This window comes from Anopheles stephensi, unplaced genomic scaffold, assembly GCF_013141755.1.
Source record: "Anopheles stephensi strain Indian unplaced genomic scaffold, UCI_ANSTEP_V1.0 ucontig447, whole genome shotgun sequence".
Lineage (NCBI taxonomy): Eukaryota > Metazoa > Arthropoda > Insecta > Diptera > Culicidae > Anopheles > Anopheles stephensi.
The window spans coordinates 30,711-43,170 of record NW_023405399.1 but is presented as its reverse complement, the minus strand read 5'-3'; the positions used below and the strand labels follow the sequence as shown (position 1 = coordinate 43,170).

At 42.2% G+C, this 12,460-nt stretch overlaps 1 long non-coding RNA gene across 1 annotated transcript; it reads right to left on the bottom strand.

The window, feature by feature from the left end:
- Positions 1-3,319: 3,319 nt before the first annotated feature.
- On the bottom strand, positions 3,320-3,811 carry LOC118517052. The gene is made up of 2 exons (XR_004908248.1): positions 3,697-3,811; positions 3,320-3,630 (listed from the first exon to the last, which is right to left on the bottom strand). It is a non-coding gene; the product is annotated as an uncharacterized LOC118517052 (long non-coding RNA).
- Positions 3,812-12,460: the final 8,649 nt, after the last annotated feature.

The following is a 12,460-nucleotide window of genomic DNA, read 5'->3' as shown; positions in this document are numbered from 1 at the left end:
TCATCATCGAACGTATCATTGTGGCGGAAAGAAAGAAAACGGCGGGAAAATAGGGAAATACGCGTGTGGTAGAAGGCTGTGAGGTGGTAATCGTCCAGTGTATGACGTCTGGCTGGGATATTGTAAGGTCTTCTCTATGAAGCACCATACAATGCCGACCTTGCAGACGGCAAAAAAAACTGCAAAAACATCTTAACAAAAAAAGGCCTCTCCAAGAATTCATTTTAAACCTGTGGTAGTAATATTATTGACAGCGCCATACGCGGCACACCAATTGCCGCCCATCCGGCAAGATGTCCTTATACGCGTTCCGCCTGCTAACACTTGCCATCCTATTTTGAGAAAATGCAAATGTGCTATTGATCGGCGTGGGAAGGACGTCCGCTCTTTCTATTCTGGATTGGCCCCCGGGAACACACGGCTAAACGTGAACCCGCTAGCTGGCCTTAGTGTAAATGATGGCATAAATAATGTTAATTGTAGGTAATTAGATGAGAATGTTCCGTCCGTCCTATGAGGTGCTTTTAGCTGAGGACCCACAACAATCTAGGCGTTTGTTAGTCGTGAATTACCGTGATGCGAACTGTATTTTATGGTTGCAAAAATATTATCCTTAAAAGACTCAGGTTTAAATTAAACAATTCTCCGCCAGCTTTCCGATCGATAACTCATCAACCAGTTCGATGGATGGTCTCGCCGGACAATAAATTATAATGTCCAAAGGAAAGCAAAAAAAATGGGTTTAAATGAAATAAAAACACCGCCACTACATAACTGTGCTTTCCATCAATCACGCGAGATTTAGCCATTGTCAGTCATTTCTAGGAATTTCTATCAACTGCAGCAACTTTAGCATCCGCCGATACACGTTCCGATACATATTGAACGATGGGCCGCTAAATTACAAACCAGTTGTTTCAGTTTTTTTTCTCATTTACTCCCACTCCCACCGGCCCGATTGCCTTGCCGTCCGTTCGCTTTCCACCTGCTCATCAATGCATGATGAGCACCGTACCGTGACAATGGCAATCACTCCCGTAGCAGAGTGGGAGGATTTAGATGTTAAGGTGAAAAATAATTGTACCACTTGCAGTACGAGCCCGTCCGGTACTGCTGCCTCAGGGGGAGTTTCTGAACGATCATACCGATGGAAAGTCTCGTCCGTTGTTTATGGTGCGTTTTATTTTTTTATTGACGCTAGGTAAATCATTTTCCAGAACGTTGGTTGGAATGGACACAATTTCAATTGACCATGTGCCAGGAGTCCGGGACTGAACTTTAAAGCCCTTGGATATTTAGGACTTGCCTTATGAAGGAAAAAAAAAGGAATCCTACGAGAACTCATACACGGAAGAATGGTCAAATTCTTGTGGGGCAGGAAATCACCGAAACATATTTGCCATTAGATCTGGACCGTAGCCGACCCTTATTACAGATGCATCCATCTCTGCACGGCGAAGGACACAAGGTACTCTTGCGTCTGAAGCTGCACGTTGGCTAGAAGCAAATGCTATACGTGCTAGTGTTCGTTTGGAAAGTAGAAGAGTTACAAATATAACAAATTCAATGCTCATGAGTTGAATTATATCCCCACAGACGGTGCCACACCGTGCGGGCACGGAGGATCTTGTCCGTGTACTTCCTTAAGAACAACAGCCACCAACAACAGAAGGAATGCAATTTGGATCTTCATACTGGAAAATCTGAAGTGTGTGTTTTGATGTTTCTCCCTGCAACAGTAATAGCGTGTTTCATACGCATTAACACACAAGCTGTCGGTTCCAGTTGGATAAACAAACCTGGCCAAAGCTTAGCTTGTGCTGTTGATCTTCATCGACAGACAAGGTCATGAACGAGGTATTATAGAGCGAGGCGAAAACATTTAAGCGGAAGTTTTAAACCTCCGAACTTCAAAGCATGGACCATGTGCATATGGTGTACAGAGAGAGACTATAGAGAGTAAATAAACATTATGTCAAATGTGTTGCACGTGCCCTGTCGACCAAACGTGGAAGGCGAGACAAACAGTAGTGCGGAGATCCAGATTGATTACGTACTGCTACTGGTTTGTGGATTCTGTCACATGATTCATACTATTTATATTTCAGATTACAACAGGTCTGTTGAGAGTTGTCCTGTGCTGTTAAGCATCCCGATCGGACGAACATAGAACAGTGCATGGCAGTACAGTGACTGCAGAATATAGCTCCCCTGGACTGATCTGAAAGAATATCTTCGTCGGGAATCGATATCACACGCAGAATATGGCAATTCTATTTTTGAATAGAAATTAAACCGTGGGAATTTTACAAGAGATGTATCGTTACGGTAAGTGTGACTTATTGTGTGCAAATAATTAAAACATTCATACAGGACTGACGACCTTCGAAAGGAGTCTAGGTACAAGAACAGCGGACAGCTGGACTGAGCAAAACATTCTCGAATGCATATGTGATTTGCTACAAACCTGTTGGAAGTTATTGCAGTCCCGATTGTTGCCTATAAGATCATGTCCCGAATACTCCACTGCAGGCTTGTCCCCCTAGCTACTAATATTGTTAAGACTTTACTCGCTGACAAATCCTCAAAAAATTCTGGTAGACCCAGTTCCCTACGCTGTACGGCTGTTGTGAGGAACAATGGACGATGCATAGGTGAGTAAGGTGAGAGTGTCGAACATGATGTTGGATTCGTTCGAATCTCATCGGGGACTAAAGCAAGGGGACTGGAAGGTGTCATGAGTAGCGCAGGCTTCGACATCCGGGGCACCATTTTCGCCCGATCTCTCAAAATTCTTAGCTTTGCTGATAATATCATCGGACGGACATCTGCGGTGGTATTGGAGGCATACTCACGACTGAAACGCTAGGCCTATAGGATTGGAATGAGGATTTGCGTGAAGGAGGTACTCTGGCCGTGATACAGTTGAGGAGTTAAGCTACCTTTGTACGATTGTATCACCAAGCAAGAAAATCGTGCCTAATATGAGCTCCATAACACGGTCCGATGACCGATACTTACATTTTTACACGTCTTTACACTACAGGACCGGGGATCAAATCGAATCGCCTCGCCGTACGCGAGAGTGATTATCCAGCTACGGATAAAATGAGGCCTCCGAAAAACATCCAGTAGTCCTCTACGGGCTTACGAGTCTTTGTCTATACTTCCAGAGGACTTAGGACTTTCGTCGGCGGTATGTGCGAGCAGGGTGAGTGAAGAAGGAGAATGAACCATGAGCTAGCTGAGCTCAAACTGTTTAAATGACTTTTCGAATGACTTACACGGCTGTCATGCAGCGCAAATGAGCCAGTAAGTATTAATTTAGTTGCAACTAAAAACCGAACCGGCATTTTTTATTGGTAGCTCACCGAGAGATGCAGATTTCCGCTATCAAAAGAGTTTAGAGTGGAATCGGACCGATCGTCGCTAGAGAGATATCTAATCTTGGGCAGGATCTTGTCGGGATACACCTTCCGTTGGGAGTGACGCGTACGTATCCATTTAAACAGACACATCCTCTTCCATAGCATTGCCCAAAACATCTCGCCAACAGGTTTCTGGGGCGACACGTCCTTTCGAAGCATGGTTTGCAGCATGTGAAGCGTTCGTTAACTGGACATCTGGGTGCTAAGGAGAGATGAGACTCAAACAATATTAGTCATATCATCGAACAGTATACGAATAATGACTTACGTGGCCTAATCCAGGCCAAACAATGCTCGACCGGTAAAATCTGTCCCTGCACTTCTTGAAGCACAACAACAACGCCGACCAACAGAAGCAATGCGGTATGAATCTTCATCATAAATGTCCCAGAAGTCAGTAACGGTGGCATGTCTTATATGAAACAAATCAAACCGATTTTTGCCACATTTGTACAAACAACTGTTGCCCAGTGTCACGGTAGAAAGCACGGTAGAAAAGGGCAAAACGGAAAGCAATACGAAAAAATACAAGTAGGGAAGTGAAGAATCCAGATCCAGAAACAGTCAATGCTAGGTAAAACAGAAATGTGGACTGCTTCCAAGAATTTGCAAACAAGCTTGTTACAAACAGAAAAAAACGGTATCAGTGTTGATAATGAGTGTCACGAACGCGATCAAATCATTCCGGATGTATGTAAGCAATAGGTCGTAACAACCTAGAGATCCACTAGAGACCTTTCAGGAATGTAGGTGCGAACCACGTGAACTTTCGCTGGATAGATTCTAGACTGAAGAATGGATGCATCAAGGATCGGATAGTCACACTCTAGAAGCATTCTCAATTACTGATTGGACTAGAGAACAGTAGAGCATTTTAGGCGACGTCGGACCACCTATATCCCGAACCAGATGCTTCAAGTGACGATGTGTTCCAGCTGGTCATGGATGCGTGACTTGTCAGTATGGAGCACTCTGAGGTCTCGGTCACAGAGTATTCGAGGGATGGCAAGCTTGCTGGAAACGTTGAAGTTATCTAAACCTTAACTTGGGTAGCGGACCTCTAACGATGACTCACTCACGATGAAATTTGTTTATTGCCAACCAATTAAGTATTTAAGCGCAACACAGCTTGTTGAAAAAATCATACAATTGGTGGCATTATCAGCAAAAGTCCGCAAGCTTTCATTGGAACGCACTTTCCTTTGGTAGTGGCGCGTATGTAACCGTTTCTACAGATGCATCCCCCCGTGCACGGAGCAACACATTTCACAGCTATGGTGCTTGTGCGGCACGTCCTCTCTAAGCAAGTTTTGCAGCATGTGTAACGTTCATTAATTGGACATATGGGTTCTATAAAGAGACCGTATAAAGTTACACCCGATAGGATAGGAATAGGTAAGTGAACAACATACGTGGCTTCATCCAGGCTAAACATGGCTCGTAAGGTAAAATTTGTGCTTGTGCTTCTTGAAGTACAACAGCTGCCACCAACAGAAGCAATGCGATATGGATCTTCATCGTGATGCACCAAAAATTTTGGCTCGGCATTACTAAATGTTTTCTACTGCTGTAACAGCGGTCCTGTTTTATACGACACAATTCGACACCTTGCGATGCCAATTGCGCAAACAATCTGAGCACATGTCGATCTACAGACTAAGTCGTATGAAGTGATAGGAAAGGTACGGAAAAAAACATAACGCAGTTGTAAGAAGCTCAGATTTTCTTAATTTAGAATTGAATTTACAGCGGCTTCCATCTTAAGTAGTACTGCTATAAAGTTGCACACCTTCAAGCTTAAGTTAATGCTTTTTCAACTTGAACTCTACTGAATTTTGAATGATTAATGGATTATTGAACGCAAAAGAATTTAAGAACTCTACTGCTCTAAGGTTGAACGAACCGAAATTTAAGATAACCGATTTTTAATGGGAACCACAGTACATATTTTTCAAATAACCTAAAGAGAATAAAATAGGAAAATTATCTACAGACAGATACGAGTGCTAAGAACCCTGAGATACGTTAATACTTCGTCTAGCATTTCAATATTAATCAAGGTTCAATATGTTAATTTAAACATCGATTTTATTTTCACGTTTTCTAACAAAGGAAGCTTCAATAGTTTATTGAACTACTTTACACCTTACAACTTACAACTTCCCAGATTCAACTCATGACTTCAAGCTTCAATTGCGGCAAGCGAGGGAAAAATGATTTCCAGTCTACCACAAGCATACGTCGGAATACACCGTCCATTGGTAATCGCACGTATGTATCCAGTTCTACAAATGCATCCACCAATGCAGGGCCCAGCACATCTCACAACAACATTTCTTGAGCGACACGTTTGTTCGAAGCAAGTTTTGCAGCAGGTGTAGCGTTCGTTAACAGGACAAACGGGCTCTAAAAGCAGATAAAGTTCATTCAAAACCTATTAAAATACCCTAGTAGGTAAATTTAGCAATAGCTTACGTGGCTTCATCCAGGTTAAACACGGCTCGATAGGCTCCCTTTGGCCTTGCACTTCTTGAAGCACAGCAGCGACTAGCAGAAAGAATGCAACATGGAGCTTCATGGTGACGCACCGAAAAAAACTCAGCAAGACTAAATGTCCCTACTACAGTAAGAGTGGCATGCTTTATAGCAATCGGCTCGTGTCTTTCTGTTCCATCTGCACAAACAATCTAACCAATGTTTGTTGCCTATTTTGTTGATCTGCATCAACAGACAGGGTCTCTAAGGTACGGAAGTAGGGAAACCCGATTTGGTTGGCACGAAAATAGGTAAGGGAAGCAGAGCTGTGAAATGTTTCGAAGAATTTGCGGCATGTACATGTAATTCATACAGGATTGCTTTACGTTTTAACTCTGTGACCCATCTGACCGACAGTAGACGCAAGATAAGCAGGCAGTTACGCTGCTTCCTACTCTTAGGTGTGACAGCACTTGTTCAAATTGGAACAGCAGCACGAACCATCCCGAAGCCCGAAATTGCATAAAATATCGCTCAGAGTCGTTGCGAATACGCGACGCGTTCATTTTGCAGTGAACCTCAAACCAACAAGATGGCGTCACTTTGGAGAATCGTTTTCGCTTGCTGCTTAATATTGGGCGCTTTCAGCGATGCTTTATCTCCACCAGTTGGACCTTCGCCCTGGTGTACTCCCTTGGATACAATGAAAGGTGGAAACTAGCCATAAATAGTAATTAGGACTCCAAAACTAACCTCTCACTATCTTTTCATGACCAGCTTTCGACAGAAGAACACCACGTTGCGGCCGGAATGAAGTTTACTCGTGCTGTGGGCCTTGCGTACAGCAAACCTGCAGACCTCGGCTACAAAATGTGAATTGTTTAGTTGCCTGCACGGAGGGTTGTGTCTGTAGGCAAGGGTTTGTGCGAAATGTGCCCGGTGGAATCTGTATTCTGAAGTCTAGATGTGCTATTAGAGGATGAAAGTGGATTGCAGAATGAGTCTGTGAAATATTTTTGGGAATATTGCTATTCTAACGTCTACGTCTGCAGAAGGAACTCAAGTATCATGTCTACAGCATCAATCAAGAAAGGCTATCACCAGTCTATGTACGTCAAGCACTTCGAAAATATTCCTATCGGAAGAGCTATGTGGATCATGAGTTATATTACCTAGATGTAAATATTCTGCTATAAACACAGTCTGTCTGCTCACTATGTTACAGAACTTTTCTTTACAATACAATCACAGAATCAATATATTATAATCCCCAAGATCATGAGATCATGTATAGCCAAGCCAAATAAGCAAGCAATAAGATTGAAACCATGATGATGTATCTATTCGAGACTGGATTCTAATGAACTGTTGTGTACAGAAGCAACTCCAACTGATCCACAAACTATATCCCATGACATGTACCTTCTTCATCTTTGAAGATTTGAACCTCGGTCCTAACGTGTGAAGAACGGCTACGCTTGATATGTACTCTCAGTTATCTCGAAACTTCTCCCCGAACTCCACAGGAAAAGTGGGGGGGGGGGGGGCGAGCCGTGGATTTGACTGAAGTCGAACCTACCATGACCAGCTGGAGCACATCGTCACTTGAAGCAGCAGGTGCGGGACGTCGTCATTCCTGGAGGGTTCTAGTGGATTACAGCAGACGCTGTGCAGTTGATGATCTAATAACGCTGTGATGACGTGCAGTATCTACTAATCGCAGTCTATAGAATCCGCGATCAATCCGTACGTCTCAGGGATAATGCGTCGTAATAGGAGGTTACTCGGTAGTTGAAGAACTCCATTGACATTGCGGTAGTTCTGATCCATTTCTTTCAATTTGTCGTTACTTTAATTTGATATGAGTAAGTCCTTGGGTTCCATGATTTCTTGTACTTGTACTTGCGATGTTGTATAATTATTAAGATCTATTATTCTACGAGGTGTGAGTACATCCGGAATGTTTTGATCGCGATCATGGCACTCATTATCAACACTGATACTGTTTTCACTTTTTGTTTCTGTTTGCAACAAGCTTGTTAGTAAATTCTTGGAAGCAGACCACATTTCTGTTTTCCCTAGCATTGGCTGTTTTTGGATCTGGATTTTTCACTTCCCTACTTGTATCTTTCGTATTGCCTTCCGTTTTGCCCTTTTCTACCGTGCTTTCTACCGTGACACTGGGCAACAGTTGTTTGTACAAATGTGGCAAAAATCAGTTTGACTTGCTTCATATAAGACATGCCACCGTTACTGACATCTGGGACATTTACGATGAAGATCCATACCGCATTGCTTCTGTTGGTCGGCGTTGTTGTTGTGCTTCAAGAAGTGCAAGGACAGATTTTACCGGTCGAGCCTTGTTTGGCCTGGATTAGCCCACGTAAGTGATTATTCTCATGTTGTTCGATGATATGGCTAATTCTGATTGAGTTTCATCTCTCCTTAGCCCCCAGTTGTCCAGTTAACGAACGCTTCACATGCTGCAAACCATGCTTCGAAAGGACGTGTCGCCCCAGAAACCTGTTGGCGAGATGTTTTTGGCAATGCTATGGAAGAGGATGTGTCTGTTTAAATGGATACGTACGCGTCAGTCCCAACGGAAGGTGCATCCCATTTACATCCTGCCCAAGATTAGATATCTCTATACCGGCGATTAGATCGATTCCACTCTAAACCCTGTTGACAGTGGAAATCTGCATCTCTCGGTGAACTACTAATAAACAATACTAGTGCGGGTTTTAGTTGCAAAGAGATTAATACTTAACTGCTCATCTGCGCTAAATCACAGACGTGTAGTTCATTCGAAAAGTCATTTAAACAGTTTGAAAATTTGTTTCAGCATCAGCATTGAGACCAGTACAGTGTGAGAACTGAAAATAATTACGGCACCATCAGTATTTAATTACTATTTTCATACCGTAGCAATTGGTACGATTCCGATAAACTTTCGGTGAAACATTCAGCGACGAATGCCGATCTGCTAAATAGTACCACGGAAGGGTTATTGTCTATGGTGTTTTTAATTGCATAAGTTCACCCATTTAAAAAAAAATTTTCTCGACTGTTTAAATTCAACACAAACCAAGTTGAGCTGAACTTAAGGAACCATGCCACAAGTTCTTCGACGGTAGCTATTATTTTGTCATTAATGAGCCTAACGACCCTCAGAACAGATTACGAATTGCTTTTTGATGTTATGCCACTGCTTCTCTTCTGGAACTGGCCTCAAATGCTAATCGATGTACCAGCTATTATTTGGGATGGGTTTAAAACCCTTACGGAACTTTACAGTTTTCAGTCGCTAAGATAAGAATGTTCTACAAATGACTTCAACAATGACAAATATAGTCCCGATATATTTTTATACAGGCCGAAAACAATATAGGCCAGAAAACAATCACTATGGTGTATATTCTTCGTCTTCTTGACCTGTTCAGGGTTGACCACGTCTATAAGACATGGCCAGTGTCCAACCACGACTTCATCCGATCTCCGACAGGTTAAACTCTAGCCAGCAAGCTCACTGTGCTCCTGTACGTCTCGTGCCGAACGAATCGCTGACGACCACCTTCCTAGTGGGGCATGAGTCCGACATTCCCATCAAATTCCATAGCCATCGATTTGTTTCAGCTTTGACCACTGTTAAGATATCAGGATATATCCTATATCCTATTGGTACAGCATACCATAGATCATGAGATCAAGTATAAGCAATTCAATAAGGTAGACATCCGGTATAATTTTGAGACATTAATTATGTATCTATTCGAAACTTGATTCTAATGAAGTTTGAAGTCCCGATGCAATTGCATTTAGTTCACAAACTGTATCCCATGATATAGACCTTCTTTAACGTATTTTCTTCTTATTCGACTTGTTTAGCACTACCACCTCGAAAGGTCTCGGGCTGTCATATCTCGGTTACTGAGGCTTGTTTTACCCGTTGCTGGATAGTCAGTCACGCATACGGGGAGGTATCTGGATATGATTTTAACCCTGGTCCTGTCGTGTGAAGAATGGCGCCGCTTGATGTTTAACCACATTTTCTCTAAACTTCTTGCCTAAACCTCCAGAGATCAAGATTCGACATAACAGCCATAATCATAATCAAGGGCGTCATAGATCATAGAACATAATTTGGAACGAATCATAGTATAATTAAACTAAGTAGATGCTTGGAGCCACACTCTTTCAAGGTGCCTCAAGAGGTGTCTTCTAGAGATGTGTCGTACGACTTTTTTCACGGATGGACCAGGAGTCATGTTTGAGTTGATCCGGAATAACTCAAAGATTTGGATGGATTTTGGAACTCTTTAGAGCCAGGAATACGACCCGAAAGATTCTAGATTACTTACGGATGACTGTGAGGCAGTTGGTTTGGGTAGAATCGCCTATCACTAGTGTCTTCCTGTATGCTGGTTTGTGGGGTCCTGAACTCCTGGATCTTTTAGAGGAAAATGAATCCCGTACTCCATAAGAGTCTTCGTATAATATCTCCATTTGTCATCGCTTTTAGCCCAGTCAATTGATTCGACCTGCTAGGGGCTTCCAACTTTCAAACTGCTTAGAGCCTCCAAAGGGGTTTTATATACCATTGGAAAAAAATTCAAGCGTATCGTATCGAGGAAAGCATTCTCAGAAAGAAATCAAAACATATCAACTCTTCGTCAAAAAGGCAAACTATGGTTGCCATTTTTTTAGTTCGTCTTGCTTGCATAACGCTTCTGTCGGAACGGAAAAAGACATTGTTGCGAACGCGACAAAATAAAATTGAGCTAAACTGACAGGCATGCAAGAGTTAGATGAGAAACTTTAAATAACTAAATATCTTCGTTTAGGATAAAATTCTCACCGAAAAACAACCTTGAATCACAGAAAGACCCCATACCGTAAGAAAGACGAAATTATGGTAACATGTCAGGGTATGTCATAAAATATCTCGAAAAAGGGACAATATCCAGACATATGAAAATTATAAATAAACTCAAGCCACGTAATAAAAACGAAAGTGAAGAACATGGGCCGAAAAGGGTTAACACTAGAACACAATGCATACATTGTCATTGCGCGATTAGTTTCATGAAAGAACGATCAACGCACGGTCGTAGGGCAGTGAAGGAAAGACCAACTTGACGAATAGAACAAACGACGCGCAGGCAATAGGCAATAGGAAAATAGGCATACGCACTTGAACCACAGATGCGCGATGCATTACCCATGGTCATAAAACGATAGGGTAACAATCGCCAGATATCGAACATTACAGACCTCCTACACTAGCCGACGCCTGGCAGGGGTCAACGCATCAGCATACCGAATTAGGAAAAAGGAGATCGATGTAATGCTATTTCATGTTCTTTTTCCCACGGAATTTTAGTATATAAGACAGAATTTTTGGAGAATAAAAATTGACTTGTAATCCAAACCTCAACGAAGAAACTTGTGTTTCATTGTTTGGGTATCCATACAGAATCGGGAAAGTTTCACCTTTGCCTTCCCTCCGGATGTTGGTCCCGCACTTTGGTGTCTCCCCACTCCGTCGGAAGAATTAGGCGAAATTAAGCCAAGCGAGAACCACGGTTAGATATTTCTCCTGGTTATCCAGGAAAAAAGGCTAATCGTCTGATCGAGCTACGGCATTCCCGTTGTCCACGCCGAGTTAGTGAAGTGCGAGTCCGCCGCTAAAAACTTCTCTTGGTTATCCAGGAAAAAAGGTTAGCCGCCTGATTCAAGCAACTCTGACAAGGCCAGGAATCTGCGCGGAGATCTCCGAATCGATCACTCCTTCGCGTGGTCGGTTCAACAACGGTTCGTTATCGAACTAACAGACATGAAACACGAAATCGAGCAATTTCTTCAAAAATGTAACCGATTTTTGGGCATGATCTGATGGGGATGCATTTTCCATTAACAGTGGCACGTATTTAACCAAGCTTACACATACATCCACCATTACACGGTAAAACACATTTCAAAAGCAATTGTCTAGTGCGACACGTTTGCTCAGGACATTTGCAACATGTAAAACGTTCATTATCTGGATATCTGTGTACTATAAAAGACGATGAAAATAACGTTCAAAACAGCAATTATAATATTAAATGTGAATTAAATGTGAAATTAAATGTGAAGACTTGGCAAGACTAAACTTCCCTACTTCAGTAAGAGTGACATGCTTTATACGAAACAATTCAAACCGTTCGATTCCATTTGCACAAACAATCTGACCTGTGTAGGTAACGTTGTTGATCTTCATCGTCAGACAAGGTCATACAGGTGGATTGGAACGAAACTCCGAAAAAAGAGGAAAACGGAAGTAAGGAATAGCAATTTTTTTAACACGAAAATAGCTAAGGAAAACACAAAAATGTGGAGTTTGTTTCGAAAAATATTCTGCGCATATTCTGCAAACAGTAAGGTATGGTGCAAATGGTGTCTGCCATAAATTGATACTACTCGAGATTTTTCCGTTAGTGCATGACAAAGTGGCGGAAGAATACAAGGTGTAGTAGATAAAAAAACATGGAAAAGTAATTAATTATAAAAATTTGATC